The sequence below is a fragment of the Chenopodium album genome, chromosome 27 (genome assembly GCF_948465745.1).
Source record: "Chenopodium album chromosome 27, dcCheAlbu1.1, whole genome shotgun sequence".
Classification (NCBI taxonomy): domain Eukaryota; kingdom Viridiplantae; phylum Streptophyta; class Magnoliopsida; order Caryophyllales; family Amaranthaceae; genus Chenopodium; species Chenopodium album.
This window is the reverse complement of record NC_137860.1, coordinates 10,704,366-10,722,259: the sequence shown is the minus strand read 5'-3', so window position 1 is coordinate 10,722,259 and position 17,894 is coordinate 10,704,366. Positions and strand designations below refer to the sequence as shown.

At 36.3% G+C, this 17,894-nt stretch overlaps 1 non-coding gene across 1 annotated transcript; it reads right to left on the bottom strand.

Annotated features, from left to right (window-relative positions):
- Nucleotides 1-12,299: 12,299 nt before the first annotated feature.
- On the bottom strand, nt 12,300-12,405 carry LOC145621728 (small nucleolar RNA R71). Its single transcript, XR_014108532.1, has one exon. It is a non-coding gene; the product is annotated as a small nucleolar RNA R71 (small nucleolar RNA).
- Nucleotides 12,406-17,894: the final 5,489 nt, after the last annotated feature.

Genomic DNA, 17,894 nt, shown 5'->3' with positions numbered 1-17,894 from the left:
TGTTAGCATGGAAATTTTCCTTAAATTTCCGCACATTATACATGGATGCACATCCATGTTACCATTCTCAAGCCACGACACTTCTTGCCTCGTGCTTATAAATGACTTCCTTGCTAAGGATCTAATCCTTGTTATGGTTTGTGCTTGCAACATCAAAACTCAAATTATATTTGTTTCCATGCGTCAAGAACTCATCCAACTACTTATCTAAGTTCTTTGGATGTTCTTGACTATACTCTGATTAATGTCAATTGGTATTATATACGTACTTCACATGCTCTAAGCATGTAAGTCATCTGACGATTCCATATCATAGCTTTACATGATGGATTTAATTCTAGAATTATTCTCAATCTTATTCCATCCATGTGATATTTAGCTCATACAGTCACACTGAGTCTTGCCAAATTGTTCGATGTATGATATGGTTGAAAGTCTCTTACTAGATTCTTTCTTGTTTGACTTAGTACTTAGCCTAGCTTATACTTAGTTCAAACATTTACTTAGCTTCATATGGGTCGAAAGCCTTTCAAAGTCCTTCATGTTTAACATGGTAATTTGTTTTACTCATTTAAACATTTAATTAAGTCTATACCATAGAACTTAATTCCCAACATGTACTAAGTATCGTCTTTAGCTTGGTCCATTGTCGAAAATACTTTCAAATCTAAGCATTTAGCATTTGATAGTTGTTTCACAATAGAGTTCGTAAACTTCTTGTAGGACCATTACTTTTGCTCCCACTAAACTTCTTGTTCATAAGAATTTCTATGTTTCTCCATAGTCAATCCTCTTTATTAACTTTATGAGAAAACACGTTCCAATTCCTTCATGCAATGCTTCCTTTAATCCCATGACGGATTTCATGTGCTTGCTTTCAAATCTAGCATTATTTAGATTTTCAAAACCCTTAGACTATTCCATAGTCACTTCCAAAATTCTATTTTAGGAAAGCGGTTTTGGTATCTATTTTGCCATATTTCATATGCAAAATTTTGCTAGATCAATCACGAAAAGACTTGAGCATTCCGATTAGTGAATGAGATTTTATTAAAGTCAACTTCTTAAAATTAATTATATCCTTTACAACCAATCTAGCTATGTATGCATATACATTTCCACATTTGTTAGTTTTCTCCTTGAAAACTTATTTGCAATCGATGGGTCTTTCACCTTTCATGCAAATTAATCAAGTTTCAAACATGATTTTTCAAACATGGAGTCTATTTCGGATTTTCATGGGTTTTAACCATCATTCGGAATTTGAATTTGTCGTAGCTATCTTACAAGACATTATTCCTTTGCTTGTAAGTCTTAGGTTTGTTTCTAACTTAATAGAAAATTTATAGGATTCAATCCAAGCCTTTGGTAAATTCTATACCTATACGGGGTAATTGCATCAAACACTGAGTTTTAAAGCGCTTTCAAAGCCCTTTTATTATGTTGATCTTACTACAACATTTTTAATATTTTGTGAGTAATGAATTCTCTTTTAAGGCACTTGTAAAGTCCTTTTGAGTATTCTTGATCAAGCATTTTCATGAAGTCCTTTAAGGTCTTACAAAATTCTCAGTTCTAGTTTGTTGCTTAAGCTCGATGGTCATCGAGTTCATTTTCCTCCCACTTGTCGTTTTGGAATCGTGTTACTTTCCAGAAAGACACCACTTAGAGCAACAACCATTATGTTCTCAATTAGGATGTGGAGGTAATGCCCGTAGTCTCACTTGAATGCTTACAAAGAGACATGTATATTGTCTTTGGGTAAAAGTTCGTTATGAAACAAACAGTTAACTCCTACTTGAGCTATCTTAGTCTTTATTGAGCCATTCAGCTCCCACTGTGTCACCTAGCTCCCATTGAGCCACTTTGCTCCCACTAAGCTAGGGAACTCCCACTGAGACTAAGAGCCTTAGACATATACTTGAAAAGACTTTTAGAAGTTATTTCTATCCATAACTAAATATGGCGTCCTCTCTTAGCTTCGACATTTTGTTTAGTGTAATATTAGTCATTTGTGCAAATCTTTAAGAACTTTATAGGAAGGGTTGTGAACCATCATCATTCGAGTCGTTTTCAAATGACACCAAGGTCTCTGTGAAGACACACCATGTTCTTTGTGGAGTTATTTATGAAAATTACCATTCATAACTTTGAGATAGTCACGCTTGGCTCAAGAAAACATCGCTCGATCTAATCTATACATTTTGATATCTTGCTAAGTCGATTCTGTACTTCACTGAACTCTTGAGCTACTCAAGTCAAGTTTGATCACATTTGATGAATATAGCTATATCCTTTCAAATTCTTTGTGAAACGTTGAAGTAATTGAATCTTCTTTAGCCTTCGGAGTCAATTGTCTATACCAAGAACAATAGCTCTCTGCTTTGTCGGTTTCAACAAGTAATTTAAGACTTTCTTGTCTTAGAACGATTCAAATTCGAGCAACTATCAAGAGCCTATATAATTGAACCTTGAGTACGTTCTTGTCGACGTGACATTGCTAAAGATGTTTGGAACACAAATCAAGCCCATGACTTGAACTTAGTGAGTTTATCATGTTAGGGAAATGTTTGTTTATAATCAAGCATTCTTGACTCAACGCTCGGATAGCCATGCCATTCAAATAAATCTCGCAACTATTGCTCATTACTTTGAATGTGAGTCTTTCCGTGTGTAAACGGATCAATTGCTAATTATGGAACATAATAACCATTACTTGTTCCAGCCTTTGGCTTAAAAGGTCTTTAAACAAAACATACGACCTTACAACTGATGTAGCTCTTCTTGCTTCATTCTAAGCTTGTAAGTTGATAACTTAGCTTAACTTCAATAGTTTGAGGTCACTATCATAGTGGAACACTCAAGCAGTATCCGATACTTGTGAAGATAACCAATTGCTAAGTAAACTACAATAACATGAACTCATGAGTTGTAATGAAATCTAATTCCTTTTCTTCGTTCCTTCTTTCCTATATTTTTATCATACAATATCTCATAATCTTACTTTAAGAATCATTTCTTTAAGTACCTTGACTCTTATACTTTGTTAGGCATAATCAAGCACCTAGTGCGCCGTTAAACAAAGTTCCATCTTTTCCATTAATTCTTACTCGAATTACTACATCAATGAGTCCTACTCAATTGTGATGCGAAAAGATACGTTGGTTGTCAAACATTGACAATCTTGAGTTTGTAGCTCAATGCCTCATGTTTTATCAAAACTACCTAGTATTTTGAATACATGATGTCCAACCGTCCTTTCGGACTAAGTTATAAAAGTCATTTATGAGAATTGTATTTTAGAAATGTTTTTCCTTTCTTTGAGAACTATTCTCAAGGATTTCCTTTACCAATCATGGAAACAATATTATTTGATTTAGAGTACTATAAATATAAGTGCAAAGTATGACTATTTATCAAGAACATAATAAGTTTGAAATTTAATAGCATTCATGCAAACTTCAATCTTATTAAACGTCTTATTTATGCATAAAAATTGTCCCTATTTGGCGAAAATAAGGCGGTTCCAAGATCCGAAGAAATAAAGAGTGGTTAAGCATGCTTTGGCTTGTCTTAAACACTCTATCTTCTAGGGTAAGCATTGCCTTTCTAATGGCTCTAAGCCACTCTTGGTTAGACAATCGTCGCATCTAATGCATCTTTGATGATGTATCTCTTTTGCCACGGTATGTGAGGACTCCTCACTCATACCGATGAGTTAAACCAAAACCAACGTGCACACCCGGTATGCCTTATGCCCCTTAGAGAAGTGATGGCACCTCGCTTTGGCGTAGCCTACCATCATCATCGCCCGGTTAATAAGTGTTGTTTTGGAAAGACAAGTTTGACTCAATATTATTAGGGACCTAAGATTTCTATGTTGGTTTATTTAAGTGAACTTAACTAATCATCGCAACATCAAGAAAACCTAAACATGCATCTAACGAATAATTCACACATATATATATAAGCATAAAGTATAAACCAAAATTATAGATGCATATTGGAAACTAGCATGACCCCTTGAGATCTTCATATCTTCAAAAGGTCTTCATTTGCAATTCAAGGCTTTGTCTTCCAAGATACGCCGTCTTCAAGACTTAACCAAATTATGAAAAAACTAGTGTCTACAACTAGGAATAATCTAAATATTAAAGTACAAAAATACTTAACGGTGCGTAGACCGTATTTAGATTTACAAAAATACATAACGGCACGTAGTCCGTATTTTCTATCCTAGTCGGGTCCCACTAGTAGCCATTTCATAAAACCTGTGAGAGAGAATTTATATATATACATTCCATTCATCCATTCACTATTTGTGAATGACCCATACAATTTACAAAATTAAAACAAGTAAAATGCATTTAAACAACGCGCGCACTAGTAACTAATCTAGGTGGTTAATCCGATTAACACGCGTAATTAAAACTAGTCAAAGTTGTTTAACCGATTATATAATTTACGTCATTAATAATTGGAGCTCCCACTAAATTCCGCATTTCCTTAATTAATCTAATTAATTAAGTCGGTAGCACCCAAACTTGTCAAAATAAAATTTTGCCAATGCCGCTCAAAATCGAGGCCTAGCCTCCCAAAATTTTAATTAAAATAAACAAAATTAATTAAAATAAATAAAATGGCAAAATAATTAACATTAAGCCTACTACGGCTAGTCACCTCACCGCACCAAGCATAGACACACGCCAAAACCACGAACACACGGCCCACGGCACACGGCCGCGAGCTGCTGCCACGGCACAACCGCGCGTGTGCTGTTGCTGTGCGTGGCTGCAAGCGAGGCGGCGCAACCATCTTGGCAGCCACATACGGGCTGCTGTGCAGCCCGGCTCGCCATGGTGGTGCATTGCCTCGTTTTGCGTGCCACAACCTTGGGATTTGATCCCTTTTTTAGGGAGACAAAAATAATTAATTCTAAATTAATTTTAGAATTAATTTAGAGAGCAAAATAAAATTTTAAACAAGTCTAACTCAATAAAATTTTCAAAGTGCAATAACCAAAATAATTCCAAAAACCATCTTTAATTAAATTTGTTTAGCTTAGTGCAAAATAAAATTGAGGCAATTTCTCACTTTCAATTTAATCAATTTAAATTAAACTTGAGAATTTGACAAAGTAAAGGGAAGTTGGAAAAATATGAACTTTAATGTTCAACTAAAAATTTCAACATCTAAATTTTGTGAATCCTTGAAAATTATATCTTCAAACATGAAGAAAACCAAATTTCTATCACAAAAATCGAAATTTTATGTTTCCAATCAACTCAAAATGATTAAAACAACAAAGTTCAACTCAAAATAACATGGAATTTAGTGGTTTTTAAAGTTTCAATCACTTATCACAAATAAAGATTGAATCTTTAACACTTAGGAAGCCTCAAAAATAAAATTTTCACACTAAAAAGCAATTAGTTTGCAATTATGTGAAAATAAATCAACCTTTAAGCATCAAATACTACCAAGTAAGTGTGCTTTAAGGGGACATAAAAATGCAGAAAATAATGCAAATAATCAACCAAATAATCAACAATTTATGCCATTAATTTCAAGGTTAGAAAAGACTTAAAATTTTTCGTTAAAAACGAAAAACCCCTCGAAAATGGCATTTCTGGTCAGAATTTGGCTAAAATCACAGTCCCTCTGGTGTAAAATCCTTTCCAGAACACGTTTTCCACCCAAAATTCACTAGTCTTGGGCGAAAATCTGGGTTGTGGGCCAAACTCGACATTAAAAACGGGATTAAATAAATAAAACCGAGCTACTAATCTAATTAGCAATATAAACCAGCAAAATAACCCAAAATAAACCTTGAAAAAACATGATTATAAAAATAAACGAGCGGGGATCTGATACCACTGTTGGGGTTTGGTGAGTCCGACTCACCGCGGAAACAACCCCACCCGAGGAACCACTCGCAATAATTAAAATCATAAAGCATAAATAAATAATCACAAAGAAAAGATAATGAATCTTACCCTCGAAGCGAGCTTCGCCCAAAACCCGGGGCTCTTACTTAAAAGCTATGAGCACGTCAAGCGCCGTGCCTCCGACGGTATCCACCCACAAAAAGGCGAACACAACTTTAAGGTCTACTACCTTGGAGTTAGCAAGGTCCGACCGAAACCCGAGTGTTATGTGAGTTTTAGAGTTTTCCCAAAAATTATGCAATGCTCTTTTTAACTCCCACTCAAGCACTTTACTCCAAATCCCAAGGTTGGTATTTATAGAAGAAAGTATGAGTGGGAATTTCTATCCTATCAATGTGGGATCATGAAATTCCACAAATTAAATTAAAGCTAAATTAAATTAAAATTGCAAACTAATAATAAATTTACATGTGGCATTACCATGTGAGATGGGTTGGTGAGGACCACATGGAGAGTAGGGGACCATACTTGCTCCCCACTCAATACTCTCATTGTGCCACATGTCCTCTCCCACTTGATCCCATATTCCATGCTTCCCCTTAAACCACGGCACTATGGCCCGAGCCAAGCCACGAGCCAAGCCCGAGCCCGGCCCGAGCCCAGCCCGCACCCAGCTGCTGCTGGGGCGCAGTGCGGCGGCGGCTGTGGCGCGGTGTGGCTGCTGCTGTGGCGCAGCGCGGCTGCTGCTGTGCATAGCCGTGGCTGGCCTTGGCTGCTAGCACGGTGCGCTAGCTCGCACCAGCCAGCCATGCTAGGCTCGGCTTGGTGCTTGCTAGCCACCTTTGCTAGGACATTTTTTCCCCTAGCATTTGGATGCTCGGGGCACTCCGATGCTAGGGGTATTTTGGGAATATGGTCGGTTTATTATTTTTTTGCGCGTCTCGTCTTTTATTATTTTGACTCGATTTCCGACGATTTGTTTCGACGCTCTAAGCTCGAATTACCGACGTCTAAATATTTAACACTCAGGCGACGAATTAATTTCTTCCGAATTAATTCGTCGAGTTGGTTCGTATATATTTGCTTGGGTGTGACCCGAAGGGTTCAGTCAAGATTAAGCTGTAATATTAGTTCTATTAATATTACTGATCGGAAGCGGCCTCCACCCAGGCATTCCGATCACTTGACCTTACTGAATATATTAGCTTTCTAATAATTCTGAACCCGCTATCAGAATAATACACTTGTTCGAAGGACACCATTCCTTTCACCGATAGCTTGGAAGCTAAGGGGAGAGAGGCATGGGTTTTTCAGTTTTTTTTTTTTAAAAAAAAATCTATATTTTTTTACCATTTAAAAGTTGACATGTGGCAATATAAAAAACAAAAAAAAGAATTTACTTTTTTTTTTTCAGGTCATCGGTCATTTGGACCTGATAAAAGAAAACACCCCTTAAAATTGGGATTATTCAGGTTTAATCGATAGTTGGGATTAATGAAAGTAAATGGTTCAAAAATGGGATTTATAATAACAAATTTTCCAATTTTTTTTTTTGGAGAAAAATGATAAATGTAAAAATTAAGAATGATAAATGGGATAACTTATTGGTTGGCATTTCCTCCAAAAAAAAAAAAAAGGGAAATTCTCTTTCGTAGACTTGTATTAATTAAAATTCTCAGTGGTAAAATTAAAAAATCGTTAATATCCTTGGTAGACTATGTTTTAAAAAGTTAAGTCAATGGTAACCTTAATCAATGTAACTAGCCATTTTAAGCTTAACTGTGGTTAACTAAGCATCTAATGACTAACTTAACCCTAATGGCAGTCCTGATTTCCCTCCAAATTGATTTCCCCCTTTTTATATAAATGAAAATCAATTTCCCCCTTTTGTAAGAACCCTAAAAATCGATTTCCCCAATTTCTCTCTAAGAGGCTATGAAGAACAGTCGTTCATCTTGTTCCTTGAAGCCAATCACCATGGACGATAGGATTGCTTGGGTTAAGCATATGCGTTGCGACTGTTTCCCCCCCCCCCCCCTCAAGTGGCTGCTGTGAAGATTTTAGAAACCACGAAGAACCCTAGAAGACTCTTTTTCAAGTGCAGAGGGTGCGATTATTTTGCGTGGTTGAAGGAGGAGGATATAATAAGGGTTGGTGATGAATTGCAAGTTGAACAAGGTGGTGTTGCTGGTGTTATTTCAAGCCTGGAAGATTTAATGAATATCATCAAACTAATCATGAGGATGGCTTTGATAATGCATTTTATTATGTTATTTGTTGTTTGTAAGTGATGACTTAGGTGTATTAGTATGAAGTAGAATGTGGATGTTGGATGTTATGTATTAGGTATGGAACTGATGTAATTTGGTTTGTTAAATGAATGATGAATGAAAGAAATTGGTACTACTTTTGTCAATTCTTGCAAGCATTTTTTACACATACTATTTGGTACTACTGTTGTCAATTTTTGCAAGCATTTTTGACACCTGAAATTGGTACTACTTTTGTCAATTTTTGCAAGCATTTTTGACACATGAAATTGGTACTACATTAAGAGTCAATTTTTGCAAGCATTTTTGTGACATGAAATTGGTACTACTTTTGTCAATAATGCTGATATGTCATTGATTTGCCAAAAGGAAATTATTACATCAACCCATAATCTAAATGTCTTGTAAAAAAAACAAAATTTAACATCATGAAATAGATCATATTCAAGTTTGACACATACAGTCAAGTAAGAAGCAAAAAAATAAGCACTAATCTGACCAACTACTCCTATGACAAACATCATGCAGGCTGTGAAGCTGAGACCCCTCCTTTAGCTCTCTTAGACCTAGGTGAGACTCGTAATGGATGTGATGCTGAGATATGACCCTTTGCTCTCTGTTTCCTTGGTGAAACTCTTAATGGTTGTGATGCCACTGGTGCTGGTTCAGGTTAGCTGACAGATGCCCCTTTTCCCTTGCTGGTTGTTTGTTTTTTGTTGGTCTGACCTGCAGAGCTTTCACCTAGGGCCCCCTTTTGTTTACCAGTCAAGCCACCTTGGCAGGTTTGTGCATTATGGCCAAACTGTTGGCATTTGCTGCACTTGACAATTCTGGACCTCTTCCCTTTGGCTTGCTCACCCTCTTCCCTCCTCCTATTCCTTGCAGGTCTCCCTATTCCTCTTTTCATAGTTGGTGGGGCAATTTCTGGGTAAGGACTGTCAGACCATTGCTTTACATCTGGTATGGCCTTGATAGAGTTGCCATAAGCTAATTTATACCATGTGAAAGAATACCACTCATTGATGTAGAACCTAGGGTCTTCATTTGAGTGCAAAATGGCTCTCATTGCATGTTTACAAGGCAATCCAGTAAGTTGCCAAGCATTACATACACATGTCTTTTCTCTTAGGTTCACTGGAAGCACATATCTTCCATCAAGTATTTCAAATTCACCATCTCCAGACTTTAAACTCTTGCATGTCCTTGATTCATGGCTAATAACTTGCAGCCTTTCATGCTATTAGGACATACATCATCTCTCCAGTTCTCACATGCCTCCATTCTGGTGGCCATTCTCACCATTGTCACTCTTCTAATACCTGAAACAGCAACAACGGTGAATATATAAGCAATTACTGCTATTGAATTCACTAAACATCAAATAAGTAAGGTTAGGTGAGAATACCTTCTAGCAGATTCAGGACTGGTCTACATCTATCAATGCCTAGGGTAGAATTAAAGCTTTATAAAAATTTTAACTTGTTTGTATCACACTTGACTTCTGGATTGAAAGCATGCTTTGACCATCTTGATTGTGGTCCATGCTCTGCCAGCCAAACAAGTACTAATGGATTTGCCTTCTACAATGCTTCCATTGCCTTCTTAAAGGTGAATGGATTGAATGCTCCAGCAGCCTTCCAAAACAATTGGAACATCAGCAAACCAGGAAATTCCTTCTTGAAGTTCTTGACCAAGTGCTTGCAGCAGTATCTTCTGCCTACTTTTGGCCAAATGTCACTAATGGAAGGATCAATACCCTTCAGAGACATACAAAGTAATTAGTGTTCACATTATATTGATGAGTGACATTTATGGCACTCATTTGATCTCTTTTTGGATGAATTTTATTTCATTTTGTAGCTCTTTTCCTTAGTTTTCCTTAGTTTTGCTCTTTATTTCTTTACTTTGTGCTTTTTGTAGTAAGTTTCTTTATTTTGTGCATTTTCTTGTTTATTTGTTGTTTTTAGGTTATAATCGATCATCCAAAGATTTCCGAGCTTCCCTTCAACATTTATCATCACATTCGATGCCTTGTGCTAGCATTTTGAGCTTCAAGTCTAGAGGAACTCGAAGGGCAAGTTTCAAGACAGGTGCACGCTTGCGGTGGGGGCATCATCTATGCCTCAAACCCACCAAATTGCCCATATACTTGCTGCCTACTTTGATGTTCATCACCATCACCAAGTTATGTGCACAAGGATGTTCAAGGTCGAAGAAGGGGAAGGAAGAGACCCTTCTAGGTGCGGGTGCACAGGGGGTCTGTGCGGCCGCACAAGTGGCGCGTGCGGCCGCACAGGAGGTGCGTTCGGGCGCACCCCCTGGGTTTGTGCTCGTGCGCCTCCTCTTCTCCCCTATGTGCACCCACACCGGCGTGGGTCTATTTTTGGACGTCATAACCGACTTCTCCCTTGTATATATAGTAGTTTCCTTCTATTTTTAGATAGATTTGATTAGAGATTCATATTAGAATTCATTCATAGAGTTTTGATTAGATTTTTAGAGAGAGAATTAGAGCTTGATCATATTTTGTAGAGAGAGAAACTCTAGTTTGAAGAGAGAAAAATTTATGGTGTATTGTTGATGATTCAAGATTTCTTCATTGCAATTGATCTTTGATCAAGATTATTTGTAAGGATCACTCGTCTTTGATTCCAATATAAGTTTGATTTTAGTTGATTTCATTTGTTTTTCATATGATTGTTGATTGTTTGATGTTTGATTGAAATTTGATTGAAGTTTCATTGATTTTTGTATTGATTTTAGATTTCTATTATGATCATGATGAAATTGTTGATTAGTTGTGTTTTGATCTTAATTACTATGATTAGTGAGTAGTTTACTTGCTAGGGTAATGGTGATGCATGTGTGAGTAATGGATTAGTGTTAATTGGGGATAATTGATGGAGTTGATGATGTGATTAAACTTGGTTGATGAATCATGTGCATGTGGGTGATTCATTGAAGGTTGGCCAACTTTGATTGTTGCACTAGATTGCATTGTAAGTTCACATTGATACGGACCATTGATCTGTGGCTTGCATTTACACGATTGAGGTGTCTTGTGATGTTTCCTAGCTAGAGTTTATCGTAGGTTATGCTAGTTAGACCTCTAGGAGAATAGCTTGATATGCTCTTTTGGTTGCATGATTGATTTTCCCTCACATTGATTGACTTAGTTGATTTGACCTCCCAATAAGCCATATCCATTACGAATGCATGTGGATCCTACCCCTAGTGTTTATCATATTTGATTTTCTACAAGTTTATTTGTCTTCATTAGCACTACTTTTAGCTTACAACCCCACTTTCGACTTCGGAATAGCTTAGCGCAAGACAATATACTATCAATCACTATTCCTTTGGGTTCGACCCTTGACTTGCTACTATACTTATATAGGGGTTGGTTGAGTACATAAATTTTGTTTGACCGTTTGGAGAAGGTAGCCCAACGACCTAACATTTCACCATCGATCAAAATGGCGCCGTTGCCGGGGACTGGTGTCTTGATTGTGTATGTTGTTGAGTCTATTCCATTTATTTGAAAAACACAAAAAGATTTTATTTCTTTCTTTTAGGCTACACTTGTCGCCGTGTTTCTAACAATTTCTTTTGAGATTTTGCATGCATAGCGCTCGTGATCGATCTATTGTGCCTTTTGATTTGCAAATTGAGAGAACACTCTCAAGGAGAAGAATAGAAAATAGATCTTTGCAATATAGTTCTTCAAGTGAAGACGAGTTTGAAGAAGAGATGCAAGAAGGAGGAATGGGAGAGTATCCAAGGGTAGCCTTGAAGGAATTAGGTATTCCCGGTGCTTATAGGTTCGAGAGTGGGATACAACACCGGCAAATGATTTCGAAATAAGACCGGCCATAATTACTTTAATAGAAAGGGGGCAATTTAGTGGAGCCAAGAGTGAGAGTCCGTTGAATCACCTAAAGGAATTTGAGAAGTATTTCAATACCATCAAGGTGAACGACATTTCTCAAGAGTTCATTTGGCTAAAGTTGTTTCCCTTTTTTTCTCATTGGACGTGCCTTAGAATGTTTGGATAAAGAGGTTAAGCCTAATTCGCTTAGAACATGGGATGATGTTACTAGAGTTTTCTTGTCTCGCTTTTACCCACAAAAGAAGACGGGGGAGGCTAGAGCATTAATCCAAGGATTCAAGCAAAGGCCTAATGAGAATCTCTTTGAGGCATGGGAGAGGTACAAGGAGTACCAAAGAGAATGTCTACATCATAGGATTCCTACTTATCAAGTGATCCAAATTTTTCTATGGAGGTTTGAGTGCTCAAGGCAAGTCATCCCTAGATGGAGGAGCCGGTTGTCCTATAATGAATAGGACGGAGGAAGAAGTGGTAGACATAATTGAGGATGTTGTGAGATACTATAGAGATTGGCAAGAAGGAGAGAGAGAGTCTACAAGCAAGAGTGGTTCAACGGTTTATTCAGTGGATCACCTCAATGTAATCAACAACTTGTCATCCGAAATTTCAAATCTAGGGAAAGAGATGACATCAATTAAAGCGAAGCTTGAGAGTGTGTCCGTGAAATATTTAAGTCTTCCCTCCCAACCCAAAGGGAGAGGTACAATCTCTAACTCTTCTCCTTCTACGTCTAATAACATGCCAAGTGGTTGTGTGTTTTGTGATTTATGTGGTTCTTATAATCATGATTCTTCCATGTGTTCACAAGCTTTTGTTGATGGATGTGATGATGTTGAAAATAATGAATGTGAACATGTGAACTTTGTGTCTAATGCTAATGGTTGTCAAAGGTTTGAAGGACCTAAGAACTTTGGTAATAGGAATTTTCACCCTCAAGGAGGTGGTTTCGATAATTATAACAATGGAGGATATAGGAACCAAGGAAACCAAGGTTTCCGAGGCAACTATAACAAACCAAGGTTATAATAATCAAAACACAAGCCATGGGTATGGCAATCAAAACCAATCTCAAGGTTTTGGTAACCATTACCATAATAATGGCAATAGTCAAGGTAGAGGAAGTTGGAACAACAACCAAAATAGGGGAAATTTTCAAATAACAATCAAAGGGGACCCCCCCTCCCCCGATTTTGCTCCAAAGTCCTAATCCAATGGTGAAAGTTCTTATTCCCAATCATCATCTTTTAAAACAAATTTGGAAGAATTGATTGACAATCAAACTAAGATCATTAACACCTATATGGCGGTTAGTGATAAGAAGTTCAATGAGATGATGACTCATAATAAGATGCTTGAGACAAAAATAACTCAATTAGCAAACACTCTTAAGGACTATGCTAGTCCTTCTTCTTTGACTTCTCAAGGTGTTGAACCGAAGAAACCCGTGTATTCCGTTACCACTAGGTGTGGGAGAGTCTTTGCACTACTACATTTTTGATCTATTGCAACCCTCAAATCCGTTGTATTAGGCGTCAAAATCTGTGGCATTAGGCCTAATGCAACGGCTATGTACCGTGGCATCTGCTGGCGTTGCAGTAGGTCTAATGCAACGGCATATGATACCTAATGCCACGGTATCAATGATCCGTGGCGTTAGATCAATACCTAATGCAACGACACCATTATTGCCGTGGCATTAGCTATAATACCTAATGCCACGTTTTCATACGCCTAATGCCACGATTCACTATACCTATTGCCACGGTTCCCTATACCTAATGCCATACAATGCATATACCTAATTCCAATATAATAACAATTAGTAAATCGATAATAATAATAATACAATTAAATTAAAAAAAATTGAATTTTATTATTATAAATTAAATGTTTGTACATTGTTATCTGTAAGGAATATTACAAAATTAATTTATCACTTGTTAAACTTAGAAAAAATAATTAAAAGTTTAAACTAAATCATTTTGTCCCCCAAACAATATTTTCTACCATTTTTTGGACTGCCTGCTTCTCCAATTTCTCAAGTAAAGCAATTTGGGACCAATTCAGGAAGCATCTTCTTGAGCTTCAGTATCCACCTCTAGCACTGTTTACACATATCTGGATCTAGATCCCCTAATAAACAAAACACACAAACAAATCAAAATGGGATCATAGAAAAATCGAGTACTAAAAAAAAAAGGGAAAGGAACTTGAGTCGAACAATTGCAAAGATTAATTAGATATACAAAGTTCATTATAAGGTTCTTTCACTTTTTTTTTTTGAAATAAAGGTTCTTTCACTTAATTAAGAAGGTAATCTTCATCACATTATATCTCAGACCAGAGCAGATAGACATATATAGCAAAAAAACCAATCACACTAAAAGCAGGCGTGTTCGCAATAGATAAAATACATTAGAAAGAGAAATTAAAATTGATTAGCAAAAAGCACAATGCAGACGAAGATACAAGTATAGTACACTCCTTGATGAGGCCTTTGTAACCAAAAAAATATAAGTCAAACTTACAAGAAATTTCATAAAAACTAGATAAATTTCACAACATTAGTGAATGTACATACAAGTCACAAAAACTAGATGAATTTCACAGAAAAACATTTTCATAACAAGTCATTGTTGTCTCCCATAATATATTACAAGAAACAGAGAGATCAGTTTCACCTCACCATAACAAATTCGAATTTATAAGAAGGATTAATTTCCATAAAATTTCAGAATGCCTTCATATATCCATATACTTTTATCAGATACACAAGGTTAAGTTTGAGACATTGACTTTCCCAGCAAATCATCATATACAGTCCATTTTAACCTGCATGTTTATCAACCTAAAATACTTATAATTTATGAGAGAGGGAGATAACTGGACTGATTACGTTCAAACTATGTAGTGTTATGACTCAGAAAGTCTGAAGTCATGATAGAAGTAGCCTAACAGCCTTTAGAAAATGACAATGTAGATGCAAGATTTTTTTAAAAAAAGTGAATATACATTCTCTCTAATCCATAATGAGTGCTAACTGAGGTAATGCTCATCTTTTTATGAAGTGAGGTTAATGTATTAGTGCTTAACCTAAAAGAGTGAATTGACATTTCCGCAAATGGCATATCTAAATCTTGAATGATAAAAGTTAGAAACGTGACCAGATGAATGAGATGATACATAATGGAAAGAGTTGAATTACCTTGCCAAGTGTATTTGCTGAAAGAGGGGCAATAACCATGATGTCAGCCCACCTGCAAAGCTCAATGTGAAGGACATTGCCACCTATTTTACTCCAACTAGACTATTCATCCTCATCTGTGTACAACATCAGATCCTCTGGAATTGTTACACTGTCAATAAAATGCAATGCAGATTTAGATGTCACTGCTTTTACATCAGCCCATTCAGAAAAGCAATAACAAAGGTACCCAAACTTAATCACAGCAACACTTCCACTTGCAGCTAGAAGGATCATTGGTCTCCCAGGTGTGTCATTAGCCTGTACAGGTTCTATGTGAGTAGTAACATGATCTCCTTGTGCCATGACCAAAGAACAAGCCAGCTTTGTTCAAAAATCTGAGATATATCCATAGCCATAAAGTCCTAAATTAAATCAAAACAGCGTACTTCATTCTATCCTATTTAATGTAGCTAATAAAACTAACAGATGCAATAAAATGAGAAGATTACAAGCTACCACATTTCAGAATCAGATTACTTGAACCAGCCAAAGATTGGAATAACTAAAAAAAACCAACTAAAGATTGAACCAGCGAACTAATGTCATTTTTGTGTATCCGAATTGATCAGTTTTATCAGAGTTTCTCAAGAATTCCTTCTTCCTTGCAAGGTAATCATTGAGGAAATTAATCCTGGTTCTTATCTTTCTATTGGGGTTGGATCAGGTTGTCATTTAGAAATTATGATCTAATATTATAACACATATACACAACATTATGCAGAATTGAACAACTAATAGCAATGTGTCCAATACATTCAGATCAATTAAATAGTAAAGACTAAAAAATTTGAGCAGAATCTGGTAAAATGAAAACTCAAAAATTTAAACAAAAACGCAAGAAACCATAAAATTGATAATAAAAAAATGTAGTACCGCGATAAGACTGTAGATCAGGAAGTGTATCATGAAGATTACTCACCTTAATCGTTCTCTTTCTCTCAATCAAACTAGCAAAACCCACATTGATTAATTATTCTAAGAAAACCAGACTACAGAACATTGATTAATTATTCTAAGAAAACCATACTATGCAACAGACATATAGACAATCACCATCCATTTGAAAATAACTAGCAAGGAAAAGACTTAGCTAAAACTGAGTAGCATCAGTTGAGAATTATGTATGACTAAAACCAGACAATACTTACAAATACCCCAGCAATAACGACAAAAGGAATAGACAGTAATAATGATAAAAGGAATACTTACAAAGTCTTTAATCAATAGACCGTGTTATTTTGGATTCAATAAGTCGATAGATAACTATTGTTCATTACATTGAAATTCTAGCCATAAATACTCTCCATTAACAACAAAAGGAATTACTATACATCAATCTTACTATCTAAGTATCTATCCTCCACTAATCCATAGTATTTATTTATTTTGCATTATTGACCCATATTCAATTGCCTTGAGACCCTTTGAAAAAAATTAAAGACATTCCTGAGAAGTTGAAGACTACCTTGATGTTTTCCCTATGCTTGATTGACGAGATGGAAGAGCCAAAATAGACCTGCAAACATACTATCTTCAATTAAATATTAACATTGGTAATAAAAAAAAAGCATATCCAGTAGCTGTAATTTGCTTTACAATGCACAAAAAAGTTCCTTTAACACCAGTTCACCGAGAAATTAATGAAAAATAGCACAAAATTCGTAGATAGTGAATTTAAATCAAGCGCAATTAAATTAATAAAAGCTCTCTTGATGAAATTAAAGCAAATTTGACATCGAAGACTAAGATTGAAATACAACAAAGAATAAAACAACCGAAATTTCAATCGTTCTCATATCAAATTAGGGCCTTGAGGGTTAGGGTTTTTGCTGCTTCAAAGGGAAAAAGGAAAGAGAGAATGGCGGAGTATGATGAAGTGAACATGAATGGTGTGGTTTAGCTAGAATTAAAATTGACAAAATTTCGAGCATCAATCAGGGGGCGTGGCTAAGTGGAGGAAGATAGAGGAGAGAGAAAGGGTAGAATGGAGGAGAGAGAAAGGGTCGTATAGATCGAGACCAAAAAATCCCTTTTACATTTAAATGGTATAGATAGTAAGATAGTGGGCGTTGTATTAGACAGACCTATTACAACAGCTAATTCTTAGCCGTTGCGTTAGACCCTGATCATAAACAACTATTGCATTAGAACATGCTAATGCCACGGTAACTTATATAGCCGTTACAATAGCCTAATTTTGGGCGTTGCATTTGATAAAAAATGTAGTAGTGTTAGTGAGGGAGTTTCTTGTTCCATCGAGGAAGATGAGGAGAGGAGTGCTTTGAGGAATGAAGTTGAGAGGGTTGTGTCCAAGGATGTCTATTGTGAGGAGGAGCAAAAGAAAAAGAAAGTTGGTGAGAAGATGTGTGAGGAGGAGAGATTTCCCGATCTACTCTACCCTTAAAAGTTCTTGAGGTATAAAATGGATGAGCAATTTGGGAAGTTCCTTGAAATGCTTAAAGAAGTTCATGTTTCCATCCCTTTTACCAAGTCTATTCCCCAAATGCGTAGGTACTCCAAGTTTCTTAAGGATATTCTAGAAGGGAAGGAGGATTGTAATGAGATCAATTCGGTGGAAGGAGGGAAATGTTTTAGTGCTC